The following is a 25,198-nucleotide window of genomic DNA, read 5'->3' as shown; positions in this document are numbered from 1 at the left end:
CCTGTTCTGAAGGTAACTCTGAAAAAAGCCCCAAGTGCCACGTGCTAACTGTGATACAACATTTTATGAAGTGCAGATCAACAGGCACGAATTTAAATCATCTGGACAGCTAAGACAGTGTTGGATTCTTGACATATTTCTTCATGTATGAACAGTTGCAGTTACTCTTCAGGTTTCCATTTTTTAAAATTTAAGTCAGGATGGTAATAGCTTAGAAAATGGACATAACACGTTTTAGTTATCTAGGTGTGGAGTACAATTTATTGCAATTATTAGCTTAGTTTTAAGTGAGAATTTGAGGGCTAGCAGATTTAAGTTAGCTCTGCAGCCACAGAGTGATACAACCAAATTGTATCATAGATGTATTTTGCATTTATCTGGAGGAATTTAGTGGCAGAACAAGTTTTAGATTGCCCTGAAAAAAAAGCAATCAGTAGATGACTAAGACATTTAGTGATATTAACAAATATTCCTGAGTGGAACTGGTATATGCAAGTTGGAACCGATCAAGCAGATGCTAATTTCGGTACATTGGGCTATGCCTTTTTGTACATAAATGTTGATATCTTCTTTCTCAAGATGAATTGAATTTCAGAATGTTGTGGAAAATATGCCCCTTTTAATTTTAGAAAACCTTTATGGTAACTTATTTCTTTGAAATTATAAAAGGTTCTTTTACTGTCAACTAAACTACAATGTATTTTTATATACCTTAAAGTATAAAAAAATCTTGAAAGCCATTATTTGAGTGTAAATAATTTAAAACAAAACTTTTTTTTTGGTTAGTCTTAAACATTAAGTTTTATGAATCCAAATTTTAGTATTATGCCACAGCAGATGGAAAGTCACCAAGGCTGAGAGCGACATCATTTTTAGTGCTCTGTCTGTTCCTAAATAAAAACTTTTATGAATCTTTGGAATGAAGGTAAATGGCATGGGCCTCACTAAGACTGTCATAATAATTCCTATTTTATAACCCTACCTACTACAACTTTGTAGCTTAAAAGATCTGTTCATAAATTACACTGTGTTATTGGGAGAAATATTTTGTCAGCTTTTTATTTTTCTGCACTGGATGTACATTTCCTATTTGGGAAAAAAAATAAGCTCTTGTCATGATTATTGTCTGGTCACATTTTGCTGCCTTGCTGCAAATTGTTAATCTATTCTTTTTTTTCCTCAAGTCATGTTGTTCTCTTGACTTGCTTGCTTCATTCATGCCTCCACCAAGCCCCATCAGCTGCACATCCTGTAAAGCTTTGTGTGCTTACAGGTTTGCATGGGGATATGGACAGTTTGTTCGCTTTCATCCCTTGTGCATGACATCACCTTCTGTAGAATAACTCTGTCTGTAAACCCAATTCTGATAAAGCTTTTGGGTCATTGTTAACAGCTTTGAAAAATCATCCACATTGGCCACGTTACTGCATAGGTGGGGCGACTCTTTGACTATAACAAATCAAATATTTTGGGAATTGTCTTAAAGGTGTGCTTAGGAGAGGAAAAAGGGGAAGGCATAAACTTGTTGGGAAGTGAACTTGAACGATAAACTGCAATTCTTTGAGCATCAACTGCATAGTGTTGCACTGAAAGCATCTTTGTGCAAGCAGAAGAGCATATGCCCCTCCTTTTGGTAGATTTCTAGCAGGGGAGATGATGTTTCATGTGAACCTTTCATTGCATTCCCACTATGCTTGACTCTGTGTTGACCTCACTTCCAACAGTGGTAAGGTGGTGGAGGTACTGACAACACATCTCCTGGAAAAAGGGTCTGCATCCAAGAGGAGGAATATGGAGTAATGAAATCAGAGCGTATAAACTATCTGTTTGGGAGTTATGGGAATACCCAGGGTACAAGAAGGGATGGAATTCCCCTCAGGGAGTATATAAATTTACTGGTTGGTTACCACCACCTACTTCCCTTTTCCTTTTTCTTGGATAAAGCAAACACATACTGGGAAAGTTAACGAGAAACCATTCGAAGGCCTTATTCTTCCAAAGAGGGAGGGAGAATGAATACATTTTTTGCTTTCTTTCACATTGATTTCCTTCGTGTTTAGTGTTCAGGAAAGAGCACATTCCATAGTATCTGCTTGAGCCCTGGTTGAGAATTAGCCTTCAACTTTCCACCCCTGGACATGTATTTTTCCTTCAGTGTACAATATTTAGCTGAATGCCATAACCCAGCCCAACTCTGTTCTGGCAAGATGTTGGGTTCATGTTACTTCTAAGCATCAGGCACTGATTTACCTGGGCAGTAAATTTGACAGTTTAGCTGTCCAGTAATGCTGCTCCATGGAACCACTGGCACAGGTCAGACACGTTGTGTCTAAAGCATGGTGCCTAAGGACTCTCCAGTTGAAGTTAGTCAGATGAGTGTAATAGGGATCTTGCACACATCTGTGGCAGGACAGAACCTGGCAATCTTTGAAGTTTTCTGTTTGCTTTATTCTCTTTCTTCACATTTTGGGTTTTCTTGAACTCCTTTTTTTTTTTTTTTTTTTTTTTTAATTAAACCTTAGGGGCTTTTTTCCCCCTTTGTTATTTGTTTTGACCCTCATGTTCTGTATTTTCTTTTGCTTTTATCTTGATCATCCACTGACCATGTATCCTTAAAGCAGATTATTCCTAATGTTTGTTTCATTTCACTCCTGATGTTTGTTAGATGGATATAAAGCTGTTAGAAACTTCAGGTATGGAAGCACTATCTCCCACTTTGCATACTGATGTAGAAGTTTTTGTTTTGTTTTGTTTTTTTCACTGTAGACATTGGAGAGTTTAAACAAAGAAGTTCAGTAAGCCATACCAGAGATACATTATTTATGAGAACTATATGTTTATAGATGTCTTTAAAAATCAATTGTATAAATTGCTTTTCCTTTTGGGGCAACTGCAGAAGTACTTAATGAGCTGGTTTTGAGCAAGAGCTGGAAGGAAGTAACAGAATTGCAAGTATTTTCTTACTTTCCATTTACTATCGAGAGGAGTTTGTTCCTTTGCCAGGTCTGCTTTCAGTTCTGTTTAGTCCAAATAGGAGCCCAAGAAATTTTCTATTGAAAGGGAAATTTTCTATGTGAATATAAAAAATTATTTACATCTTGCCTATCTGTGTGAAGGACTGTTGTGCATATCCTAGCTTTTTAAAACATCAGTGATATCAAAAGCATCCCTAGCACAGCTCAAGGCTGCAGTTGAAGCCATGCCAGGATTTTTGAGAACTGCAAATGGGGTGTGTTTAGGAGAAGAAACCAAGGACACGGGTTAGTATCAGCTGTTATGAACGGTAAGAAATATTTGAGTAACTCCCAAAAATGAACAGCAGAGGAAAAACAGGCAGAACTGTCTTGGTCAAAACACATTGAGACATCTATCAAACTAGGATATTGAGTATGTCAAGGCTGCAAAGAAGGTTTTTTACTTTCTGCTTATTCAAGGGATGTGCTCCTGGCCTCGTGGTCCAGGCAGGTGTTATGGAGCCTGCTCATAGAGCCTAAATGCACCCTGGCCCTGACTTATGGACCACAGCTGTCCCAACTCAACCAGCTGGGCCAGGTGGGGAGTGATGGTGGAGACAGCATTAGCCCCGTGCTGACATGAGTCAAAGCTGACTGCAGACGGATTGCTCAGCACCTGTGGGGATCAGCCTGTCATCTTTACAAGTGCCCAAATTTCACTTCAGGGACCTAGTTTGAACTATTCAGCTTAGGTTAATAGGTTCTGTTAGAATTGGTTGGTTGTTTGTTTGTTTTTGGTTTTGTTGTTTTTTTTTGGTTTTTTTTTTGTGGTGGGGGATGCAAGGGGGGAAGATGGTTTGGTTTGGTTTTCTTGTTAGTTAAACGGTTTCTTGTGGGCAAATAGTCTATTGCTATCTTCCTTGCTGATAGCACAGCCACTCAGCTTGCACCACAGGCAGACAAATTTGAGTCCTCTTTTGTAGGGGTGGGAAGGCTTTTTTCCCTGCTTGTTTAGTTCAGCTTGGTTATTCATTGGGACCTAACAGAACTCAGTACTGGATTCCAGTCAAAAGACTGTAGGAATTGTACGTCTGAATTCCTTTGGAATTTTTAATATTTGGGTGTCTGGTATTTAGATTTTGGCCTTTGTCCCCCGTTAATTTCAGTGGGGTTGAAATTCTCTGTAAGGAGGAATGTAAGCTATTTGCATGTAATCAGGGAGAAATGGTATCATTAAAATCCTAAATTCAGAAAACGGGAACTTGTTTCAAGTGTCAAGTTCCTAGTCTGAGCAACCAGTTGAGGAAGTCCAAGTACAGCAAGCCAATTTTTTCTGGTGTCTTTTGTATTTTGACACTTTTAGAGGGGTGATTCTCCCAACGTTTGTTGTGCTGGGCTAGTTTTGCTCAGTAGTTTGTTGTTGGTTATTTTGGGCGGGGCTTTGTCTTCTTTGAGAGAGGCTCTCCACTTCTGTAGCACCCTGGAAGCCCTCTTCTGCCACTGGTTTGTAGTCAGTTTTCTCGAGTGGGGATGGCCAGACTTTCACGCACTGTTCCTGAAGTACAGTGACATTTCTGCTTTCCTATCTCTGCTGGTCACATAACTCCTGATATTTTTCCAGATGGTATTTGCCTTTGGCATGTCTGCATTATGTTGGCCCATCACAGTTAATCTGTTAGCAATGAGTATGGTCAACAAGGTATTTTCCCTCCTTGAACTTTTCCAGTTGATAAATAGCTTCATTTCCTGGTACTTCTATGCACCTAGCCTTCCATTTTATGCTACAGGGCTTCATGCTTACATATCTCCAAGTTATCCATTAAATTCTGTGTGATATTATAAATGGTCCTTCCGTGCGTTGATTGTATCTCCCAACTTTGCATTAGAAGCTGTTTTTAATAAGGTACTCTTGGGCTTGGTTTTTTATTCTTTTTCCTTGCTAAGTTCACTGGTAAAAGTATTAAATAAAATGATTTTCTGAACAAGTGTTTCTGGAGGTACGCTAATAATCTCCACATGGTGCGTGTTTTCCCTTTCTAAAGCTCTATAAGCTGCTCAGTCCGTTCATGCTGCTAATATGTACTTCAGGTTTTCCCTCTGAGTTCACTAAGGAATTCCTTATGTCATGCTAGCACAGGCTCTGTTGAAGGCTAGATAAATGATGTCTATTAGAGACGCTCACATTTTAGAAAAGAAAAAAGTTAGTCACACATTCTTCTCTCTCTCTTTTTTAATGCAGATACATTTATTCCTGTTTACTTCAATTTCTTCAACATTTTTTTCCCCTCTGAGTAAATGTGCTAAAGCCATGCATTCTTCTGGGATCAGAATAACTAGACTTTGTTTGCCCAGACTGCATTTTTTCTTACTCATGTTATGGGTATTAGATTTGCTCTTTTCCAATCAGATGGCACCACCCTCAGCATCAGAGACCTATTAAAATATTTCTTTTCACACCTCCTTCTTCATAGGCTGGTTTCCAGAGCTCTGGAATGTAAATTATCTAGTCCTAACTTCAGTGTTAGTAACGTCAATTATATTGAATTTTGCTGTCACATTGGCTGTGTTTACTTACATGTTCATTAACTAATCTCAGAGAAGAAAATGTAATTTTTTTGCTTTATATGTTTCTAAATTAAAACCACATATTTGGTAATTCATGTTCTCCAGAAACCTTGAAAGCAGCCTGCTGCTTGTAGAATTCACTGGCCTGTTAGTTTTATCCCAGAAGACATAAAAAGCACAAGCCAATTGACAGTCAAAGTAATGTACATTTCCCAGAAATTCAAAATTGTGGGATAAAGAGTCATTTGGCAGAAGAATGGCCATTTTCCTTCATGGCTTTCAACTAACTTTTGACTTTTGTTAATCTGTCACTTTTTGACATTCCTTTAGTATCGGAGTGAGAAAATGGATGCCTTGAAATCTTGAATATGGAATTTTTTCCTTTCATGTGTCTGATGTTCCAGCCCATCAAAAATGTTACCGTCCTTCCAGTTTCCTTTCTACCCCTCACATATTGCATCTCTGTGCTTCTATCTCTGTTCTGCTGTCATCTCCTTTATAGTCTTTCCAGCTTCCTGCATAGTCTTCCAGTCCTTGTCCGACTTCCCAAGCTGCCTTTTTTTGTGCTATTCCTTAGTATTTGAGAAACAGTTGTTTTACACAGTCAACCATCTGTGGTTTTAATTTTTTTCCTGAAAATCAGTCTTTTCCACAGGTAACCTGGTGGATGTAATGGAAAAAACCCTTCTACATTGTACCTACTCATTCTATTAAACAGTGTTTGCTCTTTATCACTCAGGAATTGTGTCTGCCTATACATGAATACATTTATTCTCATCTTCTCCTTTAGGACCTGTGAATTGGTGCAACTTCTTTTTTTCATGGCTTGATGTTTTGGAGTCTGTTCAGTTTCTAGTAGTGCATCACGTTGTGTTGTGGGATCAGGAGCAGCAGAAAATGTGGAGAGTTATTGGCAAAACAGCTGTTAAGCTATGGATGTGTAGGTATAGAGCATCCCACTGTTTTGTATGGAGAGAGCTTTTGGTGTAAAAGGAGGAAATCAGGCATTAGACCTATCATTCAGGTGGTGCCTTCCAGTGCTGCGTTCCTATGAAAAGCCATGGTCAGCCATCGCATTGTCCAGAAATGTCCTCTTCAGGGTTATTCCAATTACTGGCAGCATTGATTGGAGCACTTTCTAAGTGTCAGCAGCCAGTTTATGGCTGGCTGTCTTTTATGGGTGGACACAATGTGATTTAACACGTCCTTTTCATTGCAAGACCACCCAACTGCAACGCTCGGAGGGAGGGAGCTGTGGTCCTTGAGCATGTTTTTATATGCTGTATTGATATGTATTGGCTGTGAGAGTATCTGGTTACACATTTGAGCACTCCCTAGCTGTTCTCTAATTGCTCCTGTTTTGCTCGTGGTTGTTAATGTGTAATCTTGCCTGCTGCACTGAACTCGTATTATTTAAGCTGCTGGGAGCCCGTGCTCGGCACTAAACGTACAGCTGGTACAGCTGTGGCTACTTCACCCTGCCACTGTGGAAGCTGCAAGCCCTGCCAAGGAGCGGGCTTGCCAGAGCGCTGACCTGTGAAGTGAGTGCCTCTCACAGAGAGAGAGGCTGTGCTGGAAAACACTCCAGCACAGGGCTGCTCTAGCACAGCTCCCCGTGGTGTGAGTGCACTGCAGAGACCCTCTAATTCCCTCCTCGGCTGGGTGAGCGCTGTTTCTAATAAGGTTCAGGGAAAACGTTTAGCAGGTGTAGAATAGGGTTACAATGCTCTGCATTGACTTCAGGGCTGTCCTTTGTGTTAACAGCTGCTTTCTGGTCTTCTTGTCATGCCCCCTTTTTACCCCCAACCCAAAGCAAGCATGCACTAGTTTACAGAGCTCTAGTTGCCAATGGGGGGAAACTCTCTCTGTGAGTTGTAAGAAAGAACTGAGAGCTGGGTCTTTGCCTCCTGTAAATGGGGAGTTTGTCATCTGACCTGGTATTGCTGCAATGAATCAGGCAGAAGTTACTGGGATGGGGAAAAACTCTTCTGGGTGCACTCATGCAGTCTGCTTGCAGTGTGGCAAATAGCACAGTTACTGTGTGTATGCTTTACATAAATGCGTACTGTAAGTGTACCCAGCATGCTGTGTACATGGGAGTGATAGTGTATCTCTGTGCTGGACATTTAGTTTAATAAGAAAGTGTTGGGGAAAAATAGGTAAGAAGGGAAACCAGCTCAAGATAATTGACTCCAGAGCAAGACAGCTCTTAAACGGGGAGAAATCTAGCTTGAGCCCTTGTGTGTACATGGGAGTGATAGTGTATCTCTGTGCTGGACATTTAGTTTAATAAAAAAGTGTTGGGGAAAAATAGGTAAGAAGGGAAACCAGCTCAAGATAATTCACTCCAGAGCAGGACAGCTCTTAAACTGGGAGAAATCTAGCTTGAGCCCTTGCAGAGCCACCTGTGGGGGCTTTGTCCCCATGACAAGCTCAGAAGCTGCCAAATCTGTGAGTTCTGATTGGATTATAAAAGTCTGTATTTACCCATCACTCCTCTACCCTAGCAGGGTAGATGGTTGTTGGGGAACTGTCAGAAGAAACTGGAATTGCACAGGGAGGCAAAATCTGTGCAGGATGGCAGGGTCTTTTGAGAAGTCATTCTGATCAGGTATATTTCCCCTAATATTGAGTAGTACCAACATGCAAAACTGCCTTTTGAAGCTATGTAGGAGTCGTGGCCCAGACTTGCAGATCCCAAGCCTGCTGTAGATTGCCAGTATTGGTTTGCCATAACAGGTTTTAGATTTACTGCCTTAGGCAAGGTACTTGCTCAGAGGGCCTTCAGTTATCCAACAATTTTTTAAAGAAGAACCAGCAGCTTTCTTCTAGTAAAGCAAAAGGGTTAGATTCTTGGTATAAGGTTGGAGGTGTGATCATAAAAAAGAAGCATTAGGACAATAAAATCTGTCCACAGAGACAATAAAATCTGTCCACTGACTTGATGTCAGTTTTTTTTCCTAGAGGTGTCTTTAGGTTTTTAAGAGTTCAAAGCAAAGACCTGACCTACCAGGGTACTTCTGTGGAGTCCTGTGTTTCACAAGACCTTTCTGAGTTTTTGAGTTTGGGTTTGACTAATGTGTTGCCTTTCAATGCTTAATTTGCATGTCAAGATGCTTCTTACTTCCCTGCTCTAAATATGCAGTGCTACCTGGCTTCTTGTTGACTGTGAGACTGCTCTGCTCTACTTCAGTGTATATATCCATGATGAGCACAAGTCTTGGATGTGACCATCTTTCCATTCCATTCAGCCTTTTTCTCAGGAAAACAATTTCATTGCAGTCATAAAAGTACACTGTTCCATTATGTGGATACAAAGCACAGAAGCTTGCCTCTTTTATAGTGATTTTTAATTTCGGAAACCATGCTTACAACAGGAACCTTTTCATAGCAACATCATGGCTTATGTTTTCTCTATTTAAAAAAAATTAAATTGTATGTGCGGTTTCTGTGGAAAGATCTCTCCAGTATATTTAAAATGCTGACGCCTTAGCTACATGACTCAATTTCTTCCTCTTCTTAGTTTGAAGGAATGTGGTAACATAACATAAAAATTCTTGTTGTTCATAAAGGAAAGAACAGCCTTTTTACTAGATATGGAAAATTCCGAGTGGAACACGTACAGAGATAAAATACCATTTGGAGATTTAAGAAGACTTTATGGTTCTGACTTTTTTGATGCAGAGCACACGACAACCTCACAAGTACTCTCCTTTCCAGTGCACTATGGTAGCTCATACTGAGCGAAGTCATGCAAGTAGAGAAGCACAAATTATTTATTTGAATAACCCTCTCTTCAGTGCTTTCCTGAGAAACCAGAAGACAGTACCGTGCAGCACCGAGAACTTTTTAACTCTAACATACTTCGTAGCTGCAGGTAATGTCTGTTTCTGAGTTACTGTTTGCGCTCAAGGGAGAAGCCAGTTCTTTTCCTTTCTCCATCTTTTAATAGCCTGGGGACTCTTGTTCCAGGTGACAACTGGCCCTGTTTAGGGGCAGCAGCAGAGTTGTGCTAGCCTGTGCAGATATTCACTGCCTGATTATGGCTAAGACTGTGTGCAGCTCCACTTAGAAGAAAGGTTACATCACAGGGAGTGCTGAGGTGAGGCAGGGCTGAAAGGATATAGCAGATTTTTTTTCTTTTCCTGCTCCAGTTTTAATTTGTTAGCACACCTGCAGGTCTGGCATTTGTTTTCTTCTTTGCTTCTCCCTTTCAATATGTATAAATGGCTCACTGGAGGCAGAACTAACTCTAGTTTTACTTCCAGCTGACTTAACCCCATGCTGCTGCTCCCCAGTGCCCAAATCCCTGCACCAAGAAGCACACTCCATTCTTTTCTTTCTTTCTGGTAGGTAGCTCATGAGAGGGATTTGGTGAATGTTGGTCTTGGAAATCTCTACAGAAAATAGGAATTTAATACAAGTTTTATTTCAGAATTATTTATAATGTTTAGATACAAAGGTAGATATAAAGGAGTTCTAAGAGGAACATGGTTTATTGTTCCAGAAGGACAAAGGATGAAGAGCATAACATCTGGAAATTTTGGTAATATGAATAAAACCAACTGGAAACAGATGGATAATGGGGAGCTCATCTCCTACTACAAATCTTCCTGTTTTAAGGAAATGCTAAATCTCTTTTTAGTACCTGGCACTATTTTAAAGAGGACTTTCTGTATCTCAGAGGAAGTTGATAATAAGGAAATAAAATTATTCTGTTCTCTGTGGGACAAGGATTTATTCACCCAGGTGAGTGAAGCCAAATTTTTCAAATTAAGCTATTGAACCTCCAGTCTTTAGAGAAAACAAATTGTTATAAGGATGAAACAGACACAGAAAATATTCCATTTATAAAAGACAAAATCAGCTCTATCCTCTTGAGTTGCCAGGCTCAGTTGTACAAATAATTACTCTTATAATAGCTTTAAAATCATAGTTGCTTTGATAATTACTATTAGTATTGTATTTCGTAATGGAATTATTAGATTAAAATCCTTGTTCTTCAGAATGAGAGCTGAAAATTAATACTAATGGCACCAGTGTAAATGTCAAATTAAAAACAACTTGTTGAGGATAATTTTAAATCATATGAGATGTGGTATCTGGAAGTTACAAGCAGAAGGTAAGCTAATAGCAACAGCTAAATTATCCTCTTGCCTACCATAGAAGATGCTTTCTTATCCAGAAATACTAATTACTAATTGATGTCATTAAAGAAAAAAAGCCTTTCATTTATTTGCTTGATACTTAGTGTGCTTAATGCCTTGATATGTTCTGGAGTGCATTGTGAATATTTCAGTTGAAGTTCACAACTTAAATTTCACTTTGCAGCATTCACAAATGAAGGCAGGCCATTATCAAGGTTTAAAAAAATTAAATGCATATTTGTGTTTATTTACATGCATGTGAGGCAGTTTCTCTATGCATTTGCACAATGGAAGGAAACAAAAATTAGTTTTTCAAGTGTGAGGAATTATCAAAAAGGGAATACAGTGATTTTGTGTTTGTGAGACGGAAATTTTCTCTATGTACATGTTGAGAAGTGGTCAAACCCAAACAAATTGTTCTCAAACACTGAACACTTCAGCCTGACAGTCATATGTTTTTGCCTGTTGTAAACCACCTTCTTCAGTCCTAAGTTTACTGCCTAATATCTATTAATTGCTATTTCATGTCAATGCCATCGTAATTTCTTCAGTTCTGTTTCTTAAAAAAGCGCTTTGTCAGCATGGTGTGCCTGCTGTAGCTCTGCTCCCTGCCCATGTAACTAGCAGCCTGATTTTTTTCATAGTGGAGTTTCACAAATGTAATAAAAGATTGCAGGCTTAGATGGATGGGTTTCGTGTATGTGTACAGTGAGGTAACAGTGTTACTGGAAAGTGCTCAGTAAATCAAACCATACATATTTAAGTATTCTACAAAGGACAAAATTATGGGAAATACTCTTACAGGCAAGCAGGTTTCCTCTGAAAAATGAAATCTAAGAAGACACCAGATGCTTGCTTTTATTGAATCCATAAAATCCTCTTATGAAATCTGGTTTTATAATAGCAGCTTGTACAGAAGAAATCTGGAAAACACCCATATGTTTTAAGATTCTAAATATCTTCCTAGTGATCAGGGCATTTAAGATAAGCAGAGTAGAACAGATCTAGCAAGTGCCTGTTTCCCTTCTCAACCTGATGTGTTTTGAAAACACTAATGCTTAACTAGGCTCTACAGCCCAGAGACATTGTCAGCTTTGCATCAGGAGTGGCTACAATAGCTTGGGGTGCTGCAGGGAAACGTGATGCTGTGCCTGCAGGGGTTGGGGGCAGAGCCCAGGCTTTTGTGCAGGCTGGCTGCAGAAGGCCCAAGTTGTTTGGCACCCTCTCCTATGTCCAATGGGATTGTGGTGACAAGAGCTGGAGATTTTCTTGCTTTCTTGGAATTGTGTTTTGATGAAGACCATTGATCAAGGTTTGAGGTTTTGATCTTCTAGGAAAAAAAAATAAATTCCAAAGAACTAATAATTAGTGCAAGTGTTTAATTTGCTCATCCCATGCTTTCTTTCCTGTCAATAATGGAAACTGAAAGCTGTATAGCTAATTCCCAGGTGGTTATTTTCTGTATTTCATCTTGCAGCTGTAGCAACCCCATAGCCAATAGCTGCTCTAGTGGGCAGAGACTGAGCCATGACGCATCATCTGTGACAAAAAAAACCAAGGAACTTTATTCCTCTACTGAAAATATACATCGCACTCCTTCATAGAGTATATGTTGGTGTGACTCTTTCCTAGGTTCCTGTTTTAGCCCCAAATGTTGAAATGTTATTGTAGGCTGACAGCTCATTTTGGGCGAGACACTCCTTTGAACTTTCAAGGTGCGTAACCTGTTCCAGGAAAAGTAGGTGCTTGCTGAGTCAGGGCCTTGGTTTCTTTCTACTTAGCAGCGTGGAGAGTTCATGAGTTGGTTTGCATTGGCACCTTTTCATTAGCAATGTTGTAAGGCTGTAAACAACAGGTGTGCACTGTCAGACATTTCTTCAACAAAAAGAAAAATTTACATTTGACAATGAATGCATCCTCATACTATTTTTCTTTTAATTAATGTTTCTTTCTAGTTGACTGTCATTTCCCCAGTTTTAAGTATGAGAATACTTCTGATATTTATATATATTAATTGAACACTATTTTTCTTACACAAATGTTGTAGATGCCTTATGCTTTAAGAAAAAGTAGCATTCAATTTATAAAATCTTTGCATGCTGAATAAGATACATTGCTGGAGATGTCTGAATCCACTCTGATTCCACAGAAATGTCTTCAATTTTTTTTGCCATGTGCCTTTCTCTTAAAAAAAAAAATCTTATTGTTGGATGCATCAAGTGACTGATGTTTGAGGACAGACATGTTTGGAATGCTTGAATAACTCACATCATCTGTACTGACTTCAGCTCTTGCCCTGCAAACTTTCAGTATGACTCTGGTGCTCCTCTTGCACTGACAGAGAGGAAAAAGCCAGCAGTGAACACTAGCAGCAGACTCACCACTGTTCAGTAGCAGTAATGTGGTGCTGTGTAAGTGTCACAAATCACTGGTACTGGAATACAAAAAGAGGAAAGGAAATCTTGAGCCTACCATGGGCAAATAGGATGTTCTAAGCTAAGCTGCTTCTGGTGTTCCTACTGTAAATCAATGGAACTTGACTCTTGCCAGCAAGCAAAATGTTGAAGCCCAGCTCTTTTGCCAATCTTACCGTCAAAATGAAAGTATTATTAATGCAGAGAGTTGATATCCATTTCCAGTCTAGAGGGTCACTGAGATCATAGAATGGTTTGGGTTGGAAGGAACATTAAAGACCACTGAGTTCCAACTCCCAGCCACAGACAGGGACACACTTTCACCTAGACCTGGTTGCTCAGAGCCCCATCCAGCCTGGCCCCAAACACTTCCGTGGGTGGGGCATCTACAGCTTCTCTGGGCAGCCTGTTCCAGGGATTGATATTGAGCAAGGAAGAAGGAAGGGAAATGGACTGAGAAAACAGACCTATGTTTGGAACAGGATCCTATGCTGTGCTGGGATTACATTGTACCTGAATAGCTCTTTTGTCAAAAGAGAAGTAGGACAAGAAGACCTGAATGCCAAGTGTTAACAAAAAGATCACTACCTTGTACAGAGCAGGAGCTGTGTGAGAACACTTAGTCCTTGTGTAAAGATTGCCCCAGAGTGCTGGAAGGTCAGGGAGACCTTGGAGTTTTCCGCTGTTTCTTCACAGTGGAACTGGAGAAACAACATTTTGACGTTTCCATTCCCTCTTCATCCCCTAGATATCATCAATATAAACTGGATTAAATGAGGAACAAGCAGAAACTCAGGTTTGGTGGCAAAGAGGTATCTTACTGAAAACACAGTGTGCTTTACTTTGTAGGAGATACTTGGAGAATCCTTTCATGGTGCTCTCTGATCCTTCCATATGTCTGGATGTTGGAAGGCTAAAATATTTAGGAAGCGTGTCCAAAACATAAAACATACACTGGCCTTTGTTCTGTTGCCTGTACTTTGGTGCTTGCCACCTTTTGGCAGATACCTGTAGTAATCCATTAGCTGTCTGTGTTGGTGAGTGAGATGTTAATAGAAGTCTGAAGAAAAATTGCCAAGGAAAGGAAAACATTGGAAGAACTCTAAAAATATGTCAAAACCAGTTAGGGTGGTTTTGGGGTTTAATAGTAAAAATGTGGAATGTTTTTAAAAATAAATAATGGAAAATATGTAAACCAAAATTTTTTCTCAGTATATAATATGGTCATTTTCCTTTGTATTTAAGTTCCAGCTTGACACTATAGTAGCTATGTATTATCTTTTGAAACTCCCCTTTTCATGTTTTTATACAATCTTTTTATATTAAATGCTACAGTGATTTTGTTGATTTTTGCATCATCTGAAACAGGATGGTCACAGGAGCATTGCTGTTTAGCTTGGGGTATTTTGGTTTGTCTCTCTTTTTTTCCCCTTGGTTGCATAGATGACTTACTTTTTAATATTGGACAAAGCCCTTGCAATGAATATATATGATGCTTAAGTTCATGCTTCATGAACAGCCTTAATTCTAGTATTCACTAATTTGAGAATTTAGAGCATTTCTAACACTAATATTCCTTTCATGAGCTTTTCAGGTTGAATTTTATTTTTCTTAATTTTAAATTAAGGACTTGGAACTTGCTTGCTAGGTTTCATTAATTGCACCTCTTGAAATAAGTAGAGAAGATGATGTTTTCCAGAACACAAACTTGGAATTTGTGCTTAGAGACATTATGAACACCTCGCGTTGACGTTTTCACATCCAAAAATCAAGAGACCATAGCTGAGCAGAATCAGAGCCTTCTTTATAATGGCAAACAGCCTTTTATGTGCTTTATAGATTTCCAATAGCAAATTTAATACAATTGACTGTCTTTGTTTCAAATAAATATATACTACATATAGCACTTACTATGCATATTTAATAGGAAGAAGGATATTAATGGGCTCTGTAGGTAAAAGTTGCAAGATCCTTTTGAAGTATTTTATCTGTTTGACTTGAATTCCTGCTGTTTTGAGTGCTCACCTCTTCTCAGCTTTTTCCCACTGCATGCCCAATGATTTAAATTTATGGAGTTGTTTGGTTTATTCTGGGTTTTTTGTTTGTTTGTTTTGTTGGCTTTTTCGTGTGCTTTTTTTTTTTTTTTTTGTTTCTTTTTTTTTTGTTTTTTTGTTGTTGTTGCTGCAATTTGGTTTGTTTGTTTGATTTGTTTTGTTTCATGTCGCTAAGAGCAGTTTAGATAAACAGGTACATCATGGTACACACAGTTTGTGGGCTCCCTTTCCATCTTTGGAAATCAGTTCCTGTTCCAAAAGAAAGAAAGCAAATAGATGTTTTGTGGTTTTTGAAACCATATTTTACTATTAAACAAACAAGGCTGCCCTTGAAGCCTGTGCCATTGCAGTGATCCCCTACAGAACATGGAGAAATTGACAACTCTGACTTTATTTTTTGTGATTCTTCCTTTGAGTGAACTGGAAGAGGGGACTCATAATTTGGTTTTAACCATTTATTATGGCTGAATACTAACGCTTTATTGCCCTAATTGTGCAGCTTGCAGACAGCTTTTCCTTTTGAGATACACTTTGCATAGAACTGAGTATTAATAATGACAAAAAATGTTATTGTTATAATTGGACTCAGCGGTTTATCTGGGAAAAATAAATGTTTTGTGTTGTAGGTTTCTCAGTTTTACCCACAGGCTAAGTCTTGTATATATAATTATGTTTTAGGAGACATTTTAAGTGCTAGTTGAACCTTTAACCTGCGTTTCCTCTGGAATAATTACAGGATGTGAAAATGGCCAAATGAAACGCTTACTCATAGAGATTAATAGAATTAGTTAAGCTACTGTTACCTTATGCTTGATTTATATTGCATGTGTAGGTCGAAACAGGCTGTAATGGCATGTGGGTGTTTTCCTATCTTTTTATACTTGCTAAAGTTTTGCCTTATGTTTATTACTTGCTATGTTAGGTGAACTGCTTAAAAAGGCATTTTAGACCACTGGCAGGTAGTTGAATTTCAAAGGCTGGCTCTATTTAAAACAAAACAGTAGTGTTTGAACTTCTATCAATTTTTTTTCTGAAAATAACAGTAATAGAATTGATTCCATCACCTTCCAAGGAAACAAGTTGAAAAAGAAATCTCTGTGGATTAGTAGTCCAGACATCAAATATATTTTGCAGACATTTGAAACCAAGCCTGAGTCAGCTACAATGGAAGCAGGGAAAACCAAGAAAAATTATTTGTCTGTCTGCATTGCCAAAATTGTTGGAAAAGGTGAAAAAAAAAAAAAAAAGGTCTGCAAACATGAGGAGTGGTATAGCAAAAGGAGAGCATTTAATCTTATTTAAAGATTCAAGATTAGTGGTAATTCTAATATATTTTCAAGTAAAACATTCAGTTAAAATTTATTTGCCTTTTAAAACTTGATCTGGTGTGTTTCTTTAAAAACAGTGATGCATTGGCTATGAGGCAACTTGAATTTCAATCTTTGAGGAAATTGTTGAACAGTTACCATCTAAATATTCAGCAGCTAAGTCTTTAACAGAAAACTTAAACTTAGAGAAAAGCCTGAAATTAGCTTATCTTATTAGATAATACTGTGGGAGTTACCAGGTGGGTTTATACCAGCCTTCACTGGTGTTGAAGGACCTTTTGTTGGGCTGCTTTCAGTTAATGCTTTGCATCTCCCCATGCTGCAGCCTCTACCAATTAAAGCATTTGGGGTTTTCACTTGGGTGAGGAGCAATTTGCAAAGATGCTACCAAGAAGGAGCTCACCATGGCTCATTTAAAAATCTCAACAGGTGCTAGCTCAATGTATTTGTTATTGTTTTTTCAGTTGTTCAACAGAATCCTTTTTTAAGGCAGATGATGATACTCACCTTCTGTGAAGCTCCTGGGAAGGCTTAAGGGCAGTGAAGTTGAAACCCTTAAAAATCTTAGCCACAATTGGAGGAAAACTTTCTGATGGAAATTTTTTAGTCAGCAACTTCATTTTGAATCAAAGAGCGTTTGGGTTGACCCATTTTACCACTCACCTAAAGTATCTTTAGTGAGCTATTTCACTGCTTTTAAGTCCTACTTTGGCTTGGTTTAGAGTTAATGTTTGTTGCAGTAGTTACAGCAGGCAGTGAAAATGAGGCTTATTTTTTTAAGGTCAGTGAAGAATAAATGCAAAGGAGATTAATAATCAATGTTTAAATCAAGTTTTCCTTTATTCACATTCTATTTATGCTTACCTCTCTTTGACTACTTCCCTTTAAAGTATTATACTAATGTAGGAAATTAAAGATTTTCCTTATATACATTTCTGTATTATCTTGGGGTACAGGATTTCTCGTCTCTTTCCTGACAAACATATTCAGTAAGTCCACTTAGCATGTATGAAAGATGAGCATCTGCTCTTCATATAGACAAGTTATTTCTTTATAATAATGATTCTATTCTTAATTATACCAAATTTCTTTTAAGGAAGAAATCTGTTTTGCTCCTTGCGTAGAATGGGTATATAATGTAGGAATTACAATATTCCACCAGAGATGCAAGCAGAAATCCTGGAAAAGGGTTGCTAGTCTGAATGCAAATGTTCTGTGCTAAGTGTGGGTTATTTTGCTGAAGGGTGCATGTGCATGCATCGAGAAATACTATGATGGCATGAAGAGAGTTTATGGGCATAGCTATTTGTGTTGAGGTGCAGCCCTTCAGCTGGAAAATTATATACTAGGATATCTTTGCTTTTATCTTTGTGTCATAATGTCTTTTTTTACTGAAGTAATCTTTAAGGAACTTTGAGAAACACAGAGGCTGTGGTTGACAGGAAATCAACTTAGCAAATCATTAACTTCAACAAATGAAATAGTAAGAGAAGGGAGACACTGGAGTATTGAGCTATTGACTGTTCTGTGTGTTTAACAAAGGACATTAGAATACCATGTTTAAAATTGTTGACTAAAACCTCAGAAGCATGACATTAGCATAGGCTTTACTGCAAATACACTATTTATATTGAAATGATGAGAAGGGACTCACAAGTCCTTGAGTGTACAGTTATCAAATGCTGGTCAGAGAGCTTCCAGCATTTATTGGAATGCAAGTGCCTTCTGAAATGTTTTTATACTTGTACCATATTTTCTAAGATGATGGAATGACTAAATATTAGCAAGTTGTTGTGCTTTTGGGAATCATGAATTTCTGGAAAATATCCCTCTGCTGTCAAAGAAATGAAGGTCTGTTCTGGGGAATTCATCTGGAAAGAACATTTATTTGGGGGCGATGGGGACCATCTGTGGAATTCCAGCTACGTGAAAACCTGGAGCAGAGATGGGCAAAAATACACCAGGATGCAGGCAGCTCTGAGGAGGTCACTGCAGTAACCTTGTTTAGAGGAAAGGTCTGCATACATGGGCTGACCTTCTGACCCTTAATAATTCAAGAGTAATGTTATACATTCTTCATGCCTGTGCAGCATTTCTGTGGCATAAGGCTTCTAATCATTCCCAATCTTCATATAATTTTCTACGCATATGCAATATATACACACAGAAACCCTGTGATTTTTACTTAGTATCCTGACTATGTAGTTTAAAATCATTCAACTCCAAAGTAAACACAAGCAAAAGGAAACATGCTCTAAGGTTCAAATTGTTTTTCTACTGCAGTGACTTAGTAACTTGCTTTGTGCTGTAGTGAGGTGAGGGTTTTTTTTTTTGTTTGTTTGTTTGAACCATTTGGTTCACAAATGACTTTGTACTCCAGTCCTTTACTGCTGTTGTGAGATTTCATCAAGCAAGCAGTGTTTGTGTTCTCATGTGTGTGTTTGGTTGGTTTTGGCCATCTAGTTTGAAATTCCATTATATGACCAAGTTGCAATGAAAGCCCCCTCTCATCCCGACCCCCTTTTCTCTCCTTCCTTCAAGGCAATGAATTTTGTTCATAAGTGGAGAAGATCTGGCTGTCATTTCCCTTGTAGCTTACCTAGCAATGTGGTTGTGCCCTTTCAAAAAGGGGGTCTTTGTTGTGTCCCCCCTCCATTCCCCCCAGTTCACTGTGTTTTATTTACTGTATGTGGCAATCCTTTTAATGGAAAATGCAGAGATTTGTATGAAAGGTTTGTGTTCCTTGTTTAAAAGTCATAGCACATCATGTTGTAAACATGGATTTAGAATTTACTCTGATTTTTATGCTGCTATTTTAGCTTTCTTGTTTTTCACTGCCTCAACTGTAATGGACTGTAATTCTCACTTTTCTGTGTGTTTCTCACTATCTATTTACATTGTTAGCCTTGTTTAAAAAGGGAGAAAAAGCAACTGAAGTTTTGTAACTCTTTTTGGTAGCCTTGTCCCATTATATTTATTTTTTTCTCAGTGGCATGATCACACACATGGATAATTTTAACATATTTCGCTATTTTCATAATCCTATTGCTTCAATAGAAGGTTTCACATTTACAGAACACACCCAGAATTGAATGCTGAATTGGATAAACATTTTTCTGTTTCAATAGGCATTCCATGGTTGTGGCCTACTCTATCAACACTGATTCAGAGATTAATCTGAGAAGATGGGTTGATTAGGACACACCATCTCTCTCTTTCTCATGGATGACACATTATGATGCAGTGGGTGTGTTCAGTGAGGAGAAGGGGATTGGGTTTACAGTTCCTCTTTGGACCGCTGTCATGGGGATCCTGCTTGCACTGCTGTGGCCCTTGGTGTCTCTGGGAGAACCACCTGCAAGCTGCTTGTCCTTAGCCAGGTACTTGAATTGAGCAATCACTCTTGGATAAGCACTCACTGCAGAAGAGTGCAGCTGACTAATGGGCACCTGCTGCTCCTCTTGTCCTTCCTCAGACCTGATTTTGCGTGCTTTGGTTTTGTTAGTCCCCTCTGGGGACATCATCGAGTTGACGTCAAGTATGTCAAATGCCCTTCAAACATGCATATATGTGCATTTGTCATCAGCATCCCGTAGTTTTGTGCTCTGTCTCCTCCAGCATGTTTCAGGTAGGTACAAATTTCAGGGAGCACATCCCACTCTCCTTTCCAGCCTGTAGCCTAGGCTCCTTTCATCTCTAGTGATAGTCCTCATCAGCTCCATGGGGAAAATACAGCTCCACAGGTGCAGCACTTTACCAATAGTGCCAGCCAGCTTGTGTGTAGAGAGCAAAATAGATCTTTGGACCCAACTGTAAACTCTAAACTTCCCTGAGGCTGGAACTAAATTTCCAGTTGCTAAGTGTAGGTAGAAGCCACAGTTGTATTCTTAATCTTTGTCCTTTGAAATGCATTTTCTGACTCTCCCTTTAAATTTGTATGCCCCAAAATAATATTGGTAGTTACTTTAAAGCACATACATGGATGACTCATAATGTCAACACACATGATTTTTGTAGTGCCTTTTCTCCTCTACTTTGGAGTTAAAAACAGCACTAGAATGTTTCAAGTACTACTTTTATGACTAGCTAGAATATAATATTCTAATATTGAAAAGTCTAAGAAGTCACAATAGAGCCATGTAAACTTAAGGGATATTTATACTGTCACATTTTGTGTGTACTCAGACTTTCAAAATCTTTAAACACTTACTTTGATTTAAGCAATTATATATGTTTAATTGCTCGATTTCTTTTCCATGGAGTAACTGGTAAGAAGTACAATGTTACTGCATTTATAGTGATACAGAGACATTAAGATCCTCTGAAGTCGAGTGAATTATTAATTATATATTGGAGCTTCTTCTGAGATGTTCAAACATCAAAGATTTTTGCATTTGAAAAACAAAGAAGAGCAAAAACCCTGCACAAGCCAACAACTGTCCCCAAAACATCAAAAACCCCAAACAAAGACACTATTACAATAGCAAGTAGTGTTGGTTCTTGTCTTGGTTGTTTATAATTGTTCTGTAGCTTAATAATTCTGGGATAACTCTGACCTAGTTGCATGAATTATGAATTAAACTTTACTCCTTGAGCATCCAATTTGTGGTACTTGTGTGCCATGGAAACGGTGACAGCAAACACAGAAGCCAAATTCCCCATGTTCCTTATCTTTGCAGCACCCTTGCAGGGACTTTTCCAACTGGAGGAGCACGGCTTACTCTTTTCGTACTAAGAAAATATTTGAACATATTATTTCAAAAGTCAGCCTGGAGTGTCTTTTTTTGTTGGATTTCTGTCGAAAACACGTGGATCGTGTTTCATGCTCTCTGTTTAGATAGGTGCTTGTCATTCTAGCAATGAGCTAAGGAGGCTCAGTGTGTGACTGCCTGAATGGCATGGGGCCATAGAGAGAGAGAGGATGTTGTGGGGGAATGTGGAAAAGCATGAGCAAGACAAGGATTTCATTGCATAGATGAAATCTGGCAATGTTTCAATTGCAAGATTTGTGGTGCTTTTAGTGCCTGAATCTTGGAGAATCTCTCAGATGGCACTAATTTGCAGCACAGTAAGTACAGAAAATAGGAAGCAATAAGAAATGCATTGAAACAGGTGAGCATTCAGTGGATAGCAAAACTGTATTCTGTAACAACATTGTAAGAAAGGGCCTTGTGTTTTTCCTGACAACTTAAACACTGCCAGCCACAGGAAAGCTAGAAAACCTATGGAGAAGTGTTTATCCATATAAACTCTTTATATGTGGATTGTGGTTAAAGTGGCAGACCGTCAGCATCTTATTGCTATGTGCTGCAGTTTCCTTTAGTGTTTGACTATGTGGGGCTAGAATATAAGACCTCACAATTGTCACTGATTATAGTGGTCACTGATTACACCTTCCTGCTAGAATCTTGTCCTTTGAAGATTCAGTTCTTCACAGATAAAGATTCATGTCAATTCAATGTTTGTTGAATCTTCAGTGGCGTGGTGGGGTTTTTTTAATTGTTTGTTTTTTGGTTTTTCTTTAGTAATTTAGAGCTTCTGCTTGTCTCACCGATATGCCACTCAAAAACTGTAGACTTCAAAGTGCTCTAGTCTTAGTAAAAGCAGTATCTTATGTGATGCCGTTATGTGAAATCACATAGTGTATTAGGAGGAGAGGAATTTATTTCTATTTAGATTAATTTTTTTATGTCTATTTGTAATTAGATTGATGTGCCTACTCACCATCTTGTCTGTACTGCAGTTCTAATTTTCCCTTATAGAACTGGTAGGCAGAGACAACTGCAAATGCATTGAATTGATTCCTTACTATCATAATGTTAGATAATTTGAGAACTGAAGCCGCTGTTGAAAACTGATGTCCAGAGGAATTATCTGGGTTTCTACAATCAAGCCATGTATTTCTATATGTTATATTGACACATGTTACAAAAGGTACTTACGAAGTTTTATGTGCATGGTTTGGTTTTTTTGGTGTCTTGTGGAGGCTGCTTCAAGTGAAATTATGTATTCCTCATGCTGTAACACTTTTCTGTAATCTATCTCCCTTAGAAATATTCTAATGGCACCTATTAATTTTCTCCACGGATTTCAAATACTATTGATGCTGAATAATGTATTTAATTAGCCCCAAACTTTCTATGTAATCATTCCAATCTGTGCTTCTCTCTCAGCTTTTGCCTCTAAGGCTGACAAATGGCAGGAGGGGGAAAGGCCACTTTCCTGTCAGTGGCTGTGGAGCCTTTGGTCCTTGGGTTGTCAGAGCAGCTGTTCCTTCTGAAAGAGCTGTGAAAGAACAATGAAAATACCACTTAGCTTCATTTAAGAAGTCAAAACAAATATAAGTTGTAGCAAAAAGCTTCCTTATCTTGTGAAACAGGACATTTTTATGGTTCCTGTAGTGTTTTCCATCTCTTCATTGTAATAATATCAGCTTATTTGTGAAATCCTGGATTGTATCGGTCAGAGCTAAGTTCACCTTTCTGCGTCTATTCTTGCAGGGTCAAGAGGAAAGATAAATTAGCTCAAAATTACATGAGTGTTTTTTGTGTAGTTTAGAGTAAATGCTAACTGAATCCTCTTCACATTTTTACAGGCATTGTATTGGTTATACACCAGTTCTGAGGTCGGGCACATGGATGTCAAATACCAGCTGTATTGGTCTGGTAAAGGACAGTGTGAACTGTACAGCTTAATTTTTTAGTTTGGTTTTTTACTCATTCTCATATTTTCTTTCTTTCTGAGAATAAAATGAAGGAAGGTCTTTATATTTTTAAGCCAGCCCATAGAGGTAACATATGGTCAAGTGCCAGCTGAAGCATTTGTTTGCTAGGCAGCTCCTCTTGATCACAGTTAGAAAAAATCAAGTCAGTTAAGCAGAAGACTGTGGAGGATTCTCAAATAGGACAACATGCTTCTGAAAATAGGACAATGAGCTGGGAGCTTACATGCAGTATTATGGATAAAGCAGGAAGAGAGACCAGTCTTGTCAGTCTGTAGTAAAATACATCACCATTTGTGTATTTAACATTAGCTTCACATGAGAAAATTTTTCTTTTAAGGACTTCTTTAAAAATAAGACAGAATCATTCCATTTATATCCTTCAAGACAGCTTGAAGGTTATAAATGGAAATTGTTTCAAGCAGGAGAGGCTGTTCTGTGATTACTGGGGACATTCACCTGTGGAGTTTACCTACTTGAAACCAATCCCCGGTGTCTGCAGGATGGAGTTGAGAAAGAGTAAAAAAGTCTAGGAAAATGGTTTCCAGAGATTTTAGAAAACAGGAAAGTCATGTGAAAATATCCCTACGACGTTTTTGCCTGCTGCTGAGTGAGGCAAAATTGAGGAGGATATTATTGTCCCTTTGTGGGAGCTGAAGGGAAGAAGCTGTCATTCTTTACTGCCAACCACCCTGTTTAAACTCCTTCAGAAAAAGATTGTGGAAACATAACTGCTTGTATAAATTGTCAGTTCCAAATAAGGTCCCCACCCCTCTTTTAACTGTGCAGGAGGGCACAGTCAAACAGATTTGAATGAGTTCAGACTGGACATGAGGAAAAGGCTCTTCACTGTCAGGGTTGTCAGTCCCTGGTGCAGGCAGGATGCAAGGAGAATGCTGTGGCAGCTCCAGAGCTGTGTGGATGCTCTGAAGAGGGCAGGATAGTTTGCTCAGGGAGGTTTACTAACTTGGGCAAGTTTTTGATGCTGCTGAAAGTCGCTCTGTTAAATGCGTGCTGTTAAAATAATTTGGTGATGAAATACTGGTGCACATTAGATTGAAAATAAATTGTTAAACCAAACCTTTTTTACCTGCAACCCTGCGTAAGCATCAGACAAACCTCTAGAATGTGTAAGCACATTTTAACAGAGTATTTCAGAACAGATATGACCTGACGTGCACAAATTAATGCATGTGAAAAAGCAGAATCCCTAATATTTGTGCCCTTCTGAAAACACTCAGCAATGCAAAGGAAGGTTTCAAAATCTTTCCAGTGAATTTTACTGAGTGAAGTCAGTAACTTTTTCTGAATTTTAATATATATTGTATATTAGAGTTGCATGCGAGCTTCCACGATAGCAAAGTTAGAGGTATTTTTGGGGTCACAGACTCACCATTAGCAGCTGGTCTCTGTTAATTAGAAGCAAAAACAAATGATCACAACTACTTCAGTAGGACCGTTATACATGACTGTTCACAGAATAAAAAAAAAAAATTGGAGATTTTCTTTTATCCCGGAAAAGGGAAATGGTAATGTATACTGTGAAATAATGATGTCATTATGAGCTAGTTGCATATTTAAAATATAACATCTGATTAGTGCCTCTTCATTAGCTGGGTATTTTCTTTAATAACAAACAACATTAATTTTTCCTTTCAAACATCAGGTTACTAAAACTGTAGCATGACAAACCTGCTGTAGGAACAAGGACAGCTACTTGAATTGGCCCATTATCAGCAAGTCAGTTGTATTTATGCCCTTGTAAAATGTCTAGGTGTTCTTGCACTGTGAAGGAAATGATAAGTATTTGGCCACTGTTTGGGAGAGGAATGAGCTTGAACCATTATGTAACTCTTGAATTGGTGTTGATCTATGTAATACTACTTCAGATAAGATAAGCAGTGACATTTATGGTTGGACTCAATGATCTTAAAGGTCTTTTACCGACCTAAATGATTCTATGATTGTAAATTTTTTGGGAAGCTGTCTAAATGAATAATTTCTGCTCCACATTC

General features: G+C 38.4%; 1 protein-coding gene across 2 annotated transcripts in view; it reads left to right on the top strand.

Annotated features, from left to right (window-relative positions):
* BMPR1B (bone morphogenetic protein receptor type 1B) overlaps positions 1-25,198 on the top strand; it is a 233,397-nt gene that overhangs the window by 20,810 nt on the left and 187,389 nt on the right. The gene's annotated exons all lie outside the window — the stretch shown is intronic.

Source organism: Motacilla alba, chromosome 4 (assembly GCF_015832195.1).
Source record: "Motacilla alba alba isolate MOTALB_02 chromosome 4, Motacilla_alba_V1.0_pri, whole genome shotgun sequence".
Lineage (NCBI taxonomy): Eukaryota > Metazoa > Chordata > Aves > Passeriformes > Motacillidae > Motacilla > Motacilla alba.
The sequence above is the reverse complement of the archived record's forward strand: the minus strand, read 5'-3'. Positions and strand labels throughout refer to the sequence as shown.